Source organism: Pygoscelis adeliae, unplaced genomic scaffold (assembly GCF_000699105.1).
Source record: "Pygoscelis adeliae isolate BGI_AS28 unplaced genomic scaffold, ASM69910v1 Scaffold85, whole genome shotgun sequence".
NCBI lineage: Eukaryota > Metazoa > Chordata > Aves > Sphenisciformes > Spheniscidae > Pygoscelis > Pygoscelis adeliae.
In genome coordinates, this window is record NW_008824900.1 from 5,019,142 (window position 1) to 5,036,591 (window position 17,450).

Below are 17,450 nucleotides of genomic sequence, written 5' to 3' on the forward strand. Positions count from 1 at the left end.
CCCAACAGCTCAAAGATAAGACAGAAAATGAATTACTGGCCAGATCCCTGAAAGGGATTCAACAAGGACTGCTTCACCAGCTATAGTCTAGGTGAACCAGTTGGCGAGACCCAATATTCAAGTGCTTTAATCTACTTTAGACTGAAGGTAGTCAATAACCCCTCAGGGCTCAGCAGGGATTGTGCATTAGGGCTTTTGACTGAAAGCATCTAAAATCCGTTAAAGTCCTATTTTTGTGTTTAAATCCTTTCTTGGACCTCACCCTAAGTAACATGTATAAAGCTTCAATTCAAACCCATCCCAGAGCCAGAATTCAGGTTTCACAGGACAAACGGGGCTCTTGCCCCAAGTGACAACAAGCCCAACAGTGAGCTCTGCAGTCACGGTAATTTGCTGAATCACCTGCAGGTACAGGTACTCAGGGTTCTCATCAGAGGATGGAGTATGAGGGCCCTGGCAGCATGAACACTCCCAGTGCCCTGATTTGGGGGGAAGGGGCAGGGTGATTCAGCAGCATTCAGCCAGAGTTAGCATTTGAACCTGAGAGTAGAACTAGACTTAGTGGTGAATAAGTTTTCATCATTATCAAGAAACCACATTATATATTATTATATTTTTCTCAGGAGCAGAATACGAGTAATTTTGGCTCTGGTGCCCTGGCTTAACTAAAATTGGAATAATTGTTCTCTTTGTAACTAAATCCCCTTCCCGATGAGCAGCTTAGAAGCCGCAGAAGAGAAAAGCCATGACTGAACACATCTCCCAGGGTGAAATAAGGCACGTCCTTCAACAGAAAGTCTTCTTACTCCAACTGCCATGCTCTCCCATGTTTTTTGGTTACATCTAGTCAGAGACTGGCTTGTGCTACAGCTTTTACTCCTCCTTGGGGACCCCAATAACATTGCTCCCCTTTGCTCTACTACTGTTTCCACCAAATGTCCAAATACAGCAGGCGGTCAGCATCCATTTGCCAGCGCATGACCATATTTCCGCTCACTACCCCTCCTCCTTCCCACCTATCTCACCATTCACCAGTTCCTTCCTTTCCAGTCCTTTGCTGACTGGCACTGGGTGAAAGAAGCATCAGCTTTAGCCAGCCTGTGCCTGGCCAGGCCACCACAGCATCTGTGGGCTGCAGCCCACCAGCCTGCCTGGGTTAGGCAGGGTGTCTGCCTGCCCCGCAGGGCAAACCCAGCCCAGCTTCCCCGAAGCCGCCGCCTGTGCGGTGGGACCCACAGAAGTTCTCTTACTGCAATAGACCAAGCGACCAGGTGGGGACGTGGGCAGTGCCAAGTCACTGCATGCTTGAGGAAACATGGATAGAAATCAAACCTATTAGAATATTTTTGTTCTGAAGATTATAAACATAATCTGTTTTAAAAAATCTTGAGAGGAAAAAAGGCCACGTGGCAATTTCAGAAGCTTGAGGTAAGTCCGAATGCAACATGCTGTAACTACGGGAGCTCCACACCATCCCTGTCCACTGGCATGATGTGCTAGGCAGCCCCACCTGCTATATTTGCCTGTTACGCTTTTCTCCACCCTACTGAGTCATCAACAGGGCTGCTAACAGCATCAGGGAAATGGAAATGTACACAGAATATTGTGTATATTTTGTCATCACACTAATTGCATGTATTGTATTACAGAACACCAGTAGGTGTCAGTTTAACCCCCAAAATGAATGCATGCTAGATTTATTAGCTTTTGCTTTTATAACAGTAAGTTTCCACCAAAGAAACTAAATGAAGTTTAGGAGTTGATGTACATTTAAAAGCCTGTTAGCCATATTTTACATACTGTAATATGTCTTCAATTTGTAAAATAAGTAGACCTTAATGTCACCTTATTTTTCTCCTGCCTGGAAATCATAGGACTTGCGCACACACCAGAAAAAAATCAATCTTTTTTTTGTCTTTTTGCATATACTGATTAGTTGAGGCTAGAAAAGAATTTCTATGAGTTTTGATCATTTCAATACTACTAGATATTTAAGGAGAGTTGTGCCAGAATGCAGTTTCAGACCAGTAATCAATGTACACACATAGATTTACAGAGAAAGCAAGGTAGATTCAGATTATTTGACTTAATGTAAGAATGTTTGTTTTTTTCCCCACTGTTGCAATGGCTGATTTGAGTTGCAAAGCAAACAGAACAAGAACTCAAACAAAATTTGAACAGTTAGTACAAGCAAAGTACAGCCAGTCATTTTGGTATTGCAATTGCCAGTCAATATCCTGACCTACAATAACAGCTAAAATTTAAGCCATTCATAGGTTTGCTTTTCACAATATAAATATTTTAAAAGAGAAACAGGTAAACTTGATGGCATTAATTTAAAAAAAAAAGACAAACAGCAGTGCCATCTAGAAGAGTAACACTTCAAAATATTTTGGAAGATTTATGTTTACAGTAATGAACAAAACCAAACCAGACCAAAAATCCAGTTACAATTTCTACATAATTCACTGCTACAAGCATCAATTGGTTGAAGTAAACCTACTTCAAAGTCCCAAGGGCATGAACTTCCAGCTGGGATCAATACTGATGAAGAACAAATTACTTACAATGTCAGGTGGTAATCAATCAAAATTCAGCTTCTGCCCACGGAAATGTTGACTGCCTGAGAAAGCAGAACTTGAATTTTGATTGAAGTGGTATAGCTTAGCACTGATTTTGCTAATTCTAAATCTTTTCTCTGAGCCTTATAGTGAATTTAGCTCACCTGTGAGCTACATTCTTTTTCATGTAATTTTGTGGATAACACTGACAAAAAATTAATAAAACTGGAGCGGATTTATATGCAATTATTTAAGTGAGTCAAAATAATCCTTTTGTCCTTTTACCCTCCATTATCAGATACTGTTCTGCTAGGTTGTTACTGCTAAAGAATTTGGATAAAAAGTTTTCTAGGGAGTAAAATAAGTTAAAAAAATTCAACTGTACATATCTGTCAAAACAATCAGTATATAGAATGCACAGGTTTTTCTTAGGTTTCTCCTTAATTAAATAGTACTGCTATGAAGATCAGTATTTAGTCTGAGTATTGAATCTCTTTGATTATGGAATTATACAATTTCTTCAAGTTTAGAAAATTATTGTCCCAAATCACTCACTGGATTATAGGGGGAAGTATCGGATGGTAAAGAGCTTTTTAATCAAAGAGAGAAAAGTATAGTAAAAACCTATGTTGAGAGGACAAAGCTAGGAAAATTAAGATTAATGTCTTATTTTTCCATTTCAATAGTTGGGTGATAAGCAAGTGAAACAAACTGACTAAGGAAGTAAGAGATTCTACATCTTTTGATTACTTCCAGAAAAACTTGGTTGACTTCCTGGAAAATAGATGTAAGACAAACCTAGGTCATTACAAGTCACACGTGTCACCCGCATTGTATAACATGTCCAAATGGTGAGCTAATAATCCTATCTGGTTTAAGAAATAATGCATCAATTAAAAAAAAACCCAAACAAAACAAAAAAAACCCACCACAAAACAGTAGTACAACTTGCTATTATGCCATTTGATTTCTAGTGACTTTGGTCAAACTTTACTTCTTTAAAATTGACCTGCATTTTAACCAATAATAAAATACACATACTGGTCAGTGCCATGAGTGCAAATCAATATTCTGTTCTACAGGTCCAAGGTACAAATGAAGATGTTCTGCTGCCTCTCCAGCTAACAGCAGCTGATCTTCAAGGGAGATTTTCTCCCTCGGACTAGCCAAGCGACCATGTGACATGGGCTTTGAAGGTCACACTTCAAGCCTCAAAGCTGAAAACACGATACACATCCCACATTTCAGTGTAGAGTGCACATTCACACTGCTGATATGTCCTCGAAGCACTGGTAATACTTAGCTGTCATGAGCTAGGCACACAGTTTGCCCAGATGAGATTCAGTTACCTAAGCAGCTCCTTCATAGTAGACAGGAGCATGAAAACAGGAATTTTGGCTGTCAGAGGAAAGCCTCCCTGTTGGGGGTGTTAGCTGCACTTCGACACTGGAGCGCTAAGGGGAGGGAAGGCATGAGCCTCTTCAAGGCTGCCTGCTGATGAACGGGAAAAAACACACATTAGCCACAGTAGCAAGTTCACTTACCCGTTGTGAGGCACTATGGCTATATAAAGGTGGTATTTGCACACATACATGTACTCGGCAGCCACAAAACGCAATTTGCATATCCCTATTAAAGTGCCAACAGCACCCTCGTTAGCACTCAGTGATTATAGCTATTCTAGCTGAGGTTCCGAATGCTGAACACTCATGGTAGAATATAGAGTCCCCTGAACTAATTCTGCAGGGTTCTATACAATGCTTTTAATAGTTGGCACTCTGGGTGTTTTTTGATCAGGAAGGAAAACGATAGTATCATTGACTTTTGTTTTTAAATACGTTCTCATTTAGGTTGGATCTAGGGCTTAGAGCTTTGATAAAACAAGGACTGGGACAGCATATTAGTTGATTTGGTAAATATTAATAAATAAAAAAAATCTGCCAAATGCTTCATGAGTCAAGGTATTGAAAGATAGGCAAAAGCTACATTTTGAAGGAATAACATTACCATGTAATAGTTCTGTCTACTCTAAGTTAACTCAATTAACTTCAGTGCAGGAGAAATTAGTTTCAACTTCTATATGGTCCTCTCAAAGCCTGTTGGGCAGAGGAGCAATAGCTAAAGGAACCATTTGGCCCTCAAGCTTTCGTTGGGTTCAGGGTTTAGGGTTTCATCAGCTTCCAAACCCACTCTATAGTAACTTCAGCGCTTTCCGATTGTACTGTGCAGACAGCTTCAGTTTTATTCTCTAAGCTACTTTTAAGAGTAAGTGCACATAAAAATGTCTGCAATTATTAAAACTAAGTACTGCCATAATATACTTCATCTCATGTACTACTACAGAAATACTAATCACAAAATACTTCAGGGCTAACAATGCAATAATTAACAGCTTGCAGAGACAGGCCTAGATAACACTGCTGTACTGTTTCTGCTTGGGTGAGCACCAGCCCTGTTCAATATAAACAACTATACCGACATGTGCAGTTATCAAAGAGTCTGACATTATAAGTGCCAAATTCATTTGAAAGTACAGTGCACTTTGCTTGTGTGAACAAGAGCAGAGCCTGGGTTTCAAGACTGGCAGGAAGTGGGTTGCCTTGAATGCTGGTTTCCAAACACTTGGCTTTTAAAAAAGCTGTGATAGGGGGCTTTGCAATGTTGATTTGGGAGTTAATAACTTCAACTTAAATTATCCCAGAGTAAATTCTGTGTGTGACAGAGGGGGCAGGGGAAAAAAAAGAAAACAGAACAGAGAGCCCAGAAATACGCCCTCCCTTTCAGAAACTACTTTGTGAAGATAAATACCCCGTGACTGACAGCATCATTGCTTAGGTTCATGTATCAAAACAAAACTATTGCTCCACACCAATATGGAACTGGTAGGGGAAAAAAAAAACAAAAGAAACCCTCACGATAGATAAATAGTGACTTCAAGTCAGCTCTCAGACACATTATCTTACATAAAACCATCTTCTTTCTCAGTTCCCACTTTCTTCCAGTGTCTTTTACACTTCCCCTGGTGATCCCAACTCCCCCCGGGTGCTGGAAACCAATGGGATGAAAAGGGCAAACTCTCCAAAAGTTTTGAGCTTTTAAACTGCTCTCAGGTCTCTTCACCCCACACGCCCCCTTCACAGCAGCCACTCGGACACTTCTGCCTGGTGCTCTCTGGTGAGGGAGGTTTGAGGCTGAACTTTTCCTGGCTGCTGCTGTTCTCTCTTTTGAGGCTGCAGCTGCCCATTTACTGCCATCTTGGCAGGTAGGGAACTCCTTTACCCTAGAGATTATCCGTGTGCTGGGCAGATGCATGGAGGTGGGCTTCTCTGCCTCCACAGAGCAGGGTCAGAGACTGCCCGCCTTCCCGGGGAGGCCAACTCTTAGTTTAAGGTATCGCAACAACTCCTCCTGATAGTAAACATCTGCCATCCTCTTTCCCAAGCATGCACCCTCCTCACTGTACATGCCTGGCTTAGTGTGACCATTAAGGAAAAAAAGACTTATTTCTTTCATCCGCAACTTGGTAATATGTGGGGTAATATGCTTGTGGAAGATTGGAATATTAATGGATTTATTATGTGAAACATAGTGAAACATAGAAGTAGCATATCAAGTCTGAAACTGCACATGATCCCCCAGAATTGCAACTGGTTGACAGAATTGCTAAATTCATCCAAACCTAAATATTAATACTTTACTGTCCTTCTTTTAGTATTGCTTCCTTCTTAATTACCAACTCCTGTAGTGTTATTTGATCATCATAGCAGCTAATAACAGTCACCAGATTGCAAAAGAGTTTCACACTACAGCAGAACATTAAGTAAATCATATCATCTCCCTAGAGAGCGACACAGCAGTGTGGTGTCAAAAGAGGTAATGATAGATTTATTTTTCCCATAACACTGGGCACTTCATGTAAAGAATTACAAGGAGAATAACCATTCACTGCCAGTAATGGTTCTCCTAGTATAAACAACCAAAAAGAAATGGTTATGCTAGAAAAGCTTCACATTTAAGAATGGCAGATCTGTCCTGATTAAGTCATCCATTATTTGATGGATTCTCTAATAATGCCATCAGAAAACAGAGAGGAAAATTATGATTCTCCAGCCATTTACCCTTCAAATACATCTTCCTACTCCTTTGACAGAGTAGAGGAAGGATGCGATTTTAAAAATAAAGCTGCCTGATTATTTTTCCTATAGACAGAAATGAAGCATGATTTCAGCTGCTGTGATGCCATTGCTGAATGAAGCAGTGCAACAAGCCCATCTTTTCTCACCCTTCCTCCAGAATAATGCCTGACCTACTGTTTGGACAAGCTGTGGTATAGTCTTGGCTACAAGTCAGCTTTGCTGGCTCATGTTATCATCTGACCACTGAAACCACCGATCTAAATCTTACATTTAAGCTTTCTGTTGTTTTACGTAAGGCAGCAGCCAGACTTACTTTAATGAACTGCTTTGATCCAACTCTGTGGATCTAAAGCGAGTAAGGAATGATACAGTAGTCTCTTGTGCATAATTCTGACATAATAATTTTTCACACAGCTGTCATCTGGACACCAGAATTATTACAACCTAGTTGGGATATAGGCAAGAAATACAGAAATATGTATAGAGATTAAGACCTTATTGCTAAAAATTCACAGTTATCCAGTGAGGCTTTCCTTAAGGCCTCACATATCCACTTCTCTGAAATTCTGTTCCCACAGCATCACTCACACATTATGCGCAAAGCCAGATGCCAGTAAGTATTTGTTTTCTTATGCTCCTCTCACTTCATGCTACAAACATTTGAACTTAGCAGTAGTAATACTTGCTGCAGTTCTGGCAATTGCAAAGTTATTGCTATTGAATTCTGTCTTGGTTTACAATCTCTAGTTGTTATAACTTATGTTACATGATTTAAGAATAGCTTTGACATAGTGTTTAATATTTCAGTTCCCCAGCAGGACTGCTTTCATTAAAGGCACCTCAGTGAATCTCTCAAGTCCACATAGAAATTAAATGGCCAACAGTCTCAGCTGGGAAGGTATCAGTTCCTGTTCCAGAAACTCAGATATTACATACCATATCTTGTCACTTGATATTGCTTGTCTGCAGGAAGCAGCAAACCAGGAAGTTTACAATCTGGGGACAAAATCAGCACAAGTGTCATAGCTACAGAGCTAAAACAGCAATAGCGGTGTGAGGATTAATACCTAAACAATGACTAATTATGCAATCTCATCATCCATTGCTACATGTTAAGAAAGCCCTTCACCAAATTTGCTGGCAGCCTTGAGTGGCTTGTTACATATGGACGCCAAGTGTTCAGGACACTCCTCACTTGAAATGAATCCTCTGTCTTTTCAGACTAATCCTTCGGGGCAAGCAAGGCAATCAGTAAACAATTGAATACTCTTGCAGACAAATACTAGTAATAAGAATAAGTGAACTAGAAACCCTCACATGATGGTTGAAAGTACTTTGGGATTTTGAGAGCTGGCTGATCTGCCGTACCGTAGATTCTGCAAGTCTTGATTGTATGCGCAGCTCCTCCTGAATTTGCCCTCCAGCAAAATCATGTGATCTGTGCCACAACCAGAACAGAATCTACAGTAACTAAAAATAAACTGCTGCTCTGCAAATTCATGGCTGAGTTTAGTCCAGCTCATTTTCAGCATTGGTCAGCAAACACAGATCCTTATGATTATCACAATGCGTATGACCTCATTAATTGTCATACGGGTGGGCGATGTTAGTATCTTCAAATACTTGCAATGCTTGGTTTTGGTCCCAGATGTTTGTTTAGGAAGTCATGAGTTCTCTTACCAGCTTACATTACCCACATTCGTATATCTCAACAGTAGAACCATCTGACCGAGCTGCTTTGCCACTTGCTTGATAGCTTTCAGTACTTCAGGTACCTGGCAATATTGGGTGACAAATCTATTACCAGAAGCTGCTTACACCTCTGTAGCACTAATTCTGTTATACATGAATGGTGGGAAAGCTTATTAATCAGCCACCTTTTCAGTATCTCTGCATGACCAATTAAGAAGAACATCTACCCTAAAGCTAGAAATGGCTCTGCCTACCTGCAGGACACAGCTGTCAGCACAATGAACATTAAAGTTTCTTTAATCAGCACATGGTTGACGCTACTTTATTTGTCCAGCAATTTTTATTCATTAAATCAAATTTAAATTACAGTCTTTTTTTAAAACATAAAATTGCTTCTGAGTTCAAATTAGATTTTAAGTTTGATCAACTTATTTAAGACTTTTTCCTATTAGAATTGTATTTTCAAGCTAACAGCAAAGACTTCACCTTTGTAACCATCTATGTTTCACTTTTTACATGCTTGTTTTTGGAAACATTTTACCATAAGCTTGCCTTATTTTAAGTTTTAGAAGAAACAGGCAGTGGGCTATCTCTAAAGGACTTTTACAAGACAAGATCTGTTGATCTCTGCATGAAAAGGGAAATGATCTCATTCAGCAAGCATAATATTTTGACAAGTGTTGGGGGTTTTAGAGCCTTCCCTGTAAAACAAATCCTTATGGCTTTTGGAAAGGACTTTTCAGTCACTAAAGAATGTCTTAGAGTTGTCACTTGCTTTCTACCAAGAAAGAATCAAACTAGTATGGGTCAATAAAGAGTATAGATCTTAATTTAAAATAAAAAAAATAATATTTGTACAAGTTGGTTATGTCTCTAATAAGAAGAATATTTTTGCTTTCATTCTTGAAGGAAGGAAATTTCTAAAATTATTTTCTTATTATTATTATTGGCATGTAGCAATTATGCTGCTTTGACAGATGTTTCTCAATTATTTCTGATTTGTTCCCAGATGAACATAATTCTAGGTCATTGCTTTAAACTTAATTAAGAAGAAAACTGCTAAGAATTTTATGTTTGATAGTTTTACAAGTGGTAACAAGTGATTCATATCCTAGCAAAAGAAATTCAGCTTCCTCAAAAGTAAGGGAACCAAGCAAACTCAAGTAACTTCAATTACAAAATCAGCGTCCAAGAGGCTGGATTGTTTGCATTGAGCTACAAATATGTACTATTTTACATATTGCACAACTAAGCAATTTTACCACACACACACACAAAATATCATGATCTTTTAATATTTGTCTCAGGGATTCAGACATAATGTGACTTGTCCACAAGATGGCATACACTGTGTCCAAAAGGAACTGGCACAGCAAAATATTTTGCAACATCTATGGGACAAAAAAGCTTCAATGTAATTATCCTTCTTCATTTCATTATCCTTCTAGACAAGGACAGAAGAAAATCTGTCTGTAGTTATTTTCATGATTTGCTTATATAATTTAAAAATCTGCTTGCCTCAGAGGTAATCAGAGACTTCAGTTCACATGGAAAAGAGAAAATGTCTGTCATCCAGGGGAACCAGTTTTTCCTCTTTGAGATTTCAGGTGGCTGTAACCAAGTTAAGTCAATCATGAGGCAAAGACATTGTAGGGAGAAGGATTATAACCTTACCAAATGTCTGTTTTTACCAGTGTCTATCTCACTGCCTAGGAGAAGCAGGCAAGAGGGGCAAGAAAAAGAGCTTAGGGTTCTGAAAGGACTGACCAAACTACAAAAACCTCAGAATGAAGACAGTGCTTCATAGGAAGAAGAAACTAAGAACAGTCTGGAAGAATTTATCCCTATATACCTGATAACAAAAAAGGCATCAAATTCTCAGAGCTCTCAGTAGGTCTGTTCAGATTAAAAAGAAAACAAAATACAGCCACCCCACATCCTGCCACAGATTGCTGCCAGAAATAGAAACATTAAACAAATACAACGGACCCATCTGTCCCCTTTGGATCTCATAGTTATATTGGACTATACTTTTTGAGATAAAGTTTCCACAGAGAGGTAATGTTCTTCTATTAGACTCACCTATGAAGCTCATTTTCAAGTCTACATGCTCATCTTCAGATGAGGTCCTATGTGCTTTGTCACTTTCTTTATGTCAGCCTAATAAAAGGACTTACCGCTCTGCAGACTTGACCTTGTTTCCATCTGTCATAACTTTAGCATTAGTATTACTATAGAGACAGCATTGCACTTTTTTTTTTTTAATGAAACCACTTCATCTTAGGATGGTTTCCAAGCCACAACTAAGGCTGAAACAATTATAGGCATATGACTGTGTCCTTTTGACACCAGACTGAAGAGCCAGAAGGACATGGAGCTATCTGGGCTCTAGTACAAAGCAGTGTTTCCCAGCTAAGCTCGGAAACACTGGCACCAAGTGGCTGAAGCATAAATGTTCTGACAGATAAACTTACTGAGTTGCAAAAGTCTTGCAGGTTTGCTGTTACTACAACATAAGTATTTTCCACTTTTTTCTTACAGTGATCAAATAATAATCAACCCCCCCTTATCATCCATCCTCCAGCCTTCCTCAGTTTGTTGATATTCATACACATAATCTTTAACAAAATTGAAAGCAACCAAAGAGCCAGGATACTGAAATTAGTAATGGAATTCTCCCATTTCTGCAAAGCAGCTGAAAGCCCTTTTGTTGTCATACAAGTAATGAACACATCCCATTCAATTACATGCATATTTCCAGTGTACTTTTAAACTAAAGGCAACTGTACCCAAAGTAAAGCCTGAAAACAGGAGCACAGGGCTATTCTGAAAAAAGAATTCAGAATAGGATACTTGTTCTATTCCAAATGTCCTGACATTATTTAAGTATGTTTATGAATAAACTATTTGGCATTTTGCTCACCAGTTGTCACTTCAATACACTCAAATAGCTTAAGACCCATAAACCCCTAAGACATGTGAAATGCTAATCCAAAGAGTGGGATTAATTTTCTGATGATAGAGTCCTGACATCCAAGTTAATCCAAATCCTAATTTTATTGAAGATATTTTTGAAGGTAGAAATAATGAACCTGCTAGCCACACATTCAATATGAAACACTCTCATTGTATATTATGTGAAAATAACATACACCCATCCTTTACTCTGCCTCCCACAACTGATTCCACCACCCACAACTAATGCAGCTCTCCAAGTCCTTCAGTGAAGCACAGCACTGTATAGTCGTGCTTTTTCAGCAAAAAGGCCAGATGTGGCTTCCAACCCTGGCGATCCCAATTCAGCAGAAGTCCTACAGTGTTAATTCCCCTCCCCCCCCCCCGATTGACATTGTTGTCATTGCAAACTGGCATTAGCTTAAACCAAGACCATTGGACAGGTTTTCCTACCCAGCTGCTTTCAAGCAGCATGAAGAAAATTGGCCTAATTAATTATTATTACTGGCTCTTCAGAAAACTGAAATGTATTTGGTTCTGCCCTATAGGCAAACTTTCAAGGGAGTAAGACATTCCTGCCAGAATGGGCAATTCCATTAGAAGTCTCAGAGGCCAACAAGGGACTTGACATGTCACTCATGAGATATTTTCGGCTATGTATATGCGAAGTGGCTAAAACCCACGGAATTATAAATGCAACAATTACAACAGGTGTGATAAGTACAACACCACTCCCACAAGACAAGGTCCCTTTCTAATGCTGTTATCGCATTTCTGTTCACTCTTGATCATTTCACAGAAAAGAGCAAAGAATGTGTTGATGGATATACAGATTGGAGGGCAAGGGTTGTTTTGTGTCAATGCTGCTTCCTCCACTGGCTGCAGCTGAAGTTTTGAGAAGAAATCCACTGGGCAATAAAACTGTTCAGAGTGAAAGGAGAAGTAATGCCAACAAGGGCATCTCTCAACTCTGAGTGTCACTGTGCTGAAGTTACAATGGACAAACGTACAGTCAGTGCTCTGAGCTGTGAACTAGCTGATAGTGAGTGTGAAGCGGAAATGACACTTAGAAGAAGTTTATTTTCAGGTTAACAGCTCTACAGAACTTGTGAAAGTGCTCGGCAGTGCTATAAGAGAAACAGAGACACACTAAAAGCACATTTTTTGACATTTAAACTAAAGCGACTGTGGAAACTTGGGGCTAAATTTCATCCTACACAAGGTTAGGGCTCTTTGTGAGAGTGAGGCAATATTATTGTTTATAACTATCACTCACTCCAACTCCTACTTTGCACCCCTATGCTTTATTCCAGCTAGTGAGTTCTCTTAAAAGCAGAGCTGACCTGCTTACAGGCTTGGGGAAAATAGGAACAACTGAAAACCCCCAACAACAAGTACTTGAAAATAAGCAAGCTACATGAGGGGGCAGCTGATAGGTAGACTAAAACATTGGTAGTCAGAATATCCAAGTTTAGCTTCCTACTGCCTTTACTGAATTGTTCTATACCAGAGCAAGTAATTCTACTGCACAGTACTACCACTGACAAAATGAGATTAATTGCCTTTACTCAGAGAGCCCACAAAGCTGACCTCTAGCAATTTACATGGGAAAGCCAAGTCCACAGTTGCAAGGTGAGGTGAATCAGTAAGATAAGAACATGGAAGTTATTCTGTTCCAGATGATTATTATGGAACTGTGTTTTCAGCAAACGTAATGGACAGTCCATTATTTATTAGTGTGTTTCATGACAAACAAGAGGGGAAAAAGATCAATTCAAAAGTCACCCAGGTGCAGAGGTTGAAGTTACACCAATTGTTCCTTAAAAATAAAAAAAAACCCAACCCACCCCACTCCCAAGCCTCCCAACAACCTTATATTACACACACACACAAAAAAAAAATCTGCACAAATTGTTCCAGCTCTAAAGAGGGAGCTACACGTCCATGTATTGACTCTTCTCCATTTCAAAAACAGACAGATTTACACGGTGTGCAATGGAAAACCCCCCATCAGAAAAAAATCTTTTACTCAGCCACACTAAATTATCTTTGGTATTCCCTCTTATTTGAAGTTATACGGCTCCATGAGGTTACTGGTGACTGTTGGCAACAATATTGGTATGCTGCCTATTCTGAGAACTCGAAAAATGAGGTGAAAAGTTGCTCTAGGAAACCAGGCATTTAGGCATTTTATTTTCTCTTCTATAAATCAGTATGATACAGTGGACCATAACACTGTATATGATACTATTAACACATTATCTATTCATTTATTTCTGACTTGGAATATGCCTACTTCGTTCCAGAATGCCCAAACCATTCAATGTTCAGCCATTCTTGATTAGTTCAGACACTGAGCTTGGATACCCAGAGGAAAGGCAGAAATGTCAGTTTACAAGAGCAGACTGGAAGAGCAATGTTAAATCAGTGTGAAATCAGCATCCAATTTCCCCATGTAAAGCAATAATGGCAATGCTACATACTTTTTAATTAAATGTCAGCCTGTCAATATTTTTCAGACTACTTATGAATATGAAAAATTCCTAAGAAAATTAAATTAAAATGGACAAATTGGTGAAACTCCTGCAGACACATTTTATTTCTATTCTCAGTGTCCTACCATGAGCATTCTAAGAAATTACAGCATATCTTTTTATTATAGTAATGAATCAACTTACAGATTCTGCATGCAACGCATAGAGCAAAATAATGTATTTACTCTAGTTCTCTCAAGCCTATTCCCACAGAACATCTTTTGCGGTACTATATAATAAAGTGTGGGTTTAGGTCAGACTTTATTGCAGATTCAATTGTTAGTTGTTCTTGGGGGTAATGGAACGGATCCCATTTAATGTGAATAAATTAGTTATGGTGGAGAAAAATGGAAAAAACACAACCAAAAAAACCCCCAAAACCATGTCTTTTACACTAAATTAGTGGGAGTTGTATTTTCTTACCACTATGTCTTGTGCCTTCCCTGAACAAAGGGCTCTGTACAGCAGATTGGGATCAGGAATTTGTTTCTAGCTGTAGAAGCTTCTGCCAGGTCTTACTGTTGCTACAGCATGGAAAGATTCAGGCTTTTGTTTTTTTTTCCCAATTTGATAGCCCGAATGCAAGAACTCAGTATATTTAGAATTATTATTTCAGAAATTGCACAAAATATATTCTTTGGGGATTACCATCAAGAATCTCCAAACACTTTACACATGCAGCTCAATTACAGACATCTCAAAGTGGTAAAGTTACAGAAGTTTCAGAGTCTCTAGAAATGCTCAGGCAGGCTGATTACAGTGTACCAGGAAACAACGTGCAACTGCAGCTGGTAGCGCAATACCACTCTTGGTCAGCTATTATATTATGGGTCAAGAGTAAAGGACAAAAAGGAAAATTATTACTTTCCTCTCCGTATCAGAATTTAATTTTAGTAGTCCTAACAGCATATTGAAACTTTCAAAGGAAGCAGTCAGCTTTCAATGCTGCAAGTCTCAGTTTAAAAAATCACAGAGAAAAAAGTACACACTTTCACTGATTTAATAACAGACATGAATTTACTCCAAAGACTCTTAAATTTCCCAAATTCAGACTAATGAGATTGAGGCAAGTTTTGAGTTGCCCACCAAGCCAAGTTCCACCACATTCAGGGTTTTACAGGACTAGTCTCTCAGAAGAGAGTGATGTTGTAGAGCAGGAGACAGCTGGCATGGATCAGGAAGAATCTATTCACCTGGTATCATTTACTTCCCCCCATACTATAGGTAGAAAATGGATGCAAATACAAAATATTACATAGATTCAAAGAGTTTTCCTTTTTTTAAGAAGCACTGACCAGTTTTGTGTTAGAGTAGGAGGGTCTGAATTTACTTATTAATAAACACATTGCTGTGTTAACAGGCTGGTGCTGGACTATTTTAATTTGGTAGCAACAGCCCTACATTGAGGCTAGAATTTATAGTGCCCTAGTGTTAAACATTTAAGCTGCAATATCATCCTTCTGGAAACAAGTCTGTGTATTCAACCATAAATTATTATTCTGGGAACCACTGACCTGAGAAGAAAAAAAACCTGCTTGTCTTTGCTTCAGTACAAGCACACTAGGTGCTTTTAGCTGTGGTTACCTGAAGAACTTACAACATCTCAGTGCAACTCAAAAAAACTCTCTCTCTTCAGCAAGAGCTGCATTGAATTCTGAATTATACAGCAAAAACTGGATGGGTGATAACAACCCTGCCAGGACTGTAACTGACAACACTTTAGTTGCAATTCTGCTCTTTCAGCAGCTACGTGAAAGTAAACTTGGAAATACAAATGATTCATTAAAAACTGCAGGATATATTGGTTAAAGCTGCCCTATTTGGGTTTCCAGCATAACGCAAATAGGCTTCACAGGTAATAATTAGAAATTATCACACCATCTTTTTTCACTTGAATTAGATAAAATTAGCATCTGAGCAATATGATAGTTCAAAAAGATACAGCTCCAACATTTCATTGGGACATTCCGTATCAGAATCCTACCAAAAGGACTCAAGCATCAGCTTTTAGGTCTTCTTTCAGGCAATTATTTGCAACACAGCATTAGGTGTTCTCCTTTTAAGTGAAAGGCCAGAGTGCTGCTAGCAGCTAAACCCCCGGAAGATTACTAAAGCTCACAACAAAAGTATGAGATCAGCACTGAAAGAAGTGGGTGAAAGATTCTTGAGAAAGCATACAAATTGGGGTAGGAGGGGGGAACTCTCTGCTTTTCTCATCCTTCAGAGGTGTATTTCTGTGAGTACCAGTGTGCCTCCTGACCCCTATCATGCTGCTAAAATTGGGAAGTGCACAAGGCTCTCCATGGCAAGATCTCCCTGGTGCCTCACTCAGGCTGATGCCCTGCATGAGTACCTCTTGGGAGTACCCCACGTAGCTTCAGACTTCACAACAAGAATGTGGCAGCACAATCCACAGCCGGCGCTTCCTGTGAGTTTAAAGGAATTGCCCACAGGCAACTTGCACCCAGTTGGAGAAGCAGACAAGAGGCACTTAAACACCTGTGCTGTAGTAGCCTTTGACAAGCCTTAGACAGCAACAGAAATGCTAAAGGTACACTTTTCTCCTGTGAAAATCCCAATTACTCAAGTCAGCAAGATATCTGCGGTCTCCTTTCTCACAATACCTGTCTACCTTTTATATAAGGGAAATGGAGTGGTAGTAAGTCACTTGCTTCTAAAGAGAGGGATGTTAACAAAGGATGTTAAGATACAGGTTAAGACATTCTGGTTGAGGGTTATATTAAAATAGTACCCTGCTACTCTCCTGTCCCTCCATACTCCCTCTGAGTTCTCATGAAACAGGACTGCCTCCGTCTATTAAGGAGAGACCCAGAAATAGCTTTCTAGATGTTTGCTGTCTTTGTGGTCATTTCTTCTATGCTGTTATACAGACTGTGCACCATTTGTTCTCCTCTGTGGCATATGTCAGAGCATGTTTCTGCTGCAACATGCTGTTGTTGAAGGTTTAGTTACTGTGGTGCCAGACCATAGGATAAGTAACAGAAGGAGCTGCGTCTGTAAAAAAGCCAAGTGACCACATCACTACCACAAAGCACAACAAGTTGCAAAGTTGCCTGGCTGCTTGTTTCACAACAAAAAGCAAACTCTGCCAGAAGCTGGGTTGCTTGCTCCCCTGTCCTCTCATTAGATTGTAACCTGCGTGCCGGTAAGCAAGCATATTGTGTCCGTAACTAGCAGCTATACAGGATCTGTAAAGTTTTGCTACTCTGGCTGCAAGGTCACACAGCACAGAGAAGCCAGTGTGCCCGGTCCTTGTCCATGCAGCAGTAAATATTTTTAACTCTGTGCAAGATTGCAAACAAGACAGATGTACCTGCAGGCTGGGTTGGAAAGCTAACTGAGCATTTTTACCTTCTTCCCCAAAAGAAAAAAAAGAAACAACTATCTACTAGCTTGCTACAAAACAGTATTCTCTTCCATATCACCATCCTTTTTAATTTTTTTTTTATTTTTAAAACTTTTACAAATAGATTCTTTCCAGATGATACAATCTATTCCCTATACGTGAGCTCAGTTATCTTTTTCTTCCTTCCACCTCCATCAGCCATCAG

General features: G+C 39.4%; 1 protein-coding gene across 1 annotated transcript in view; it reads right to left on the bottom strand.

Annotated features, from left to right (window-relative positions):
* The window catches only part of LITAF (lipopolysaccharide-induced TNF factor), a 27,236-nt gene extending 16,652 nt beyond the window's left edge, over nt 1–10,584 (bottom strand). Inside the window, exon 1 of the mRNA XM_009324739.1 lies at nt 10,567–10,584. The gene's annotated coding sequence lies outside the window, so the exon portion shown is untranslated. The remainder of the gene's footprint in view (nt 1–10,566) is intronic.
* Between the last annotated feature and the right edge of the window lie 6,866 nt (nt 10,585–17,450).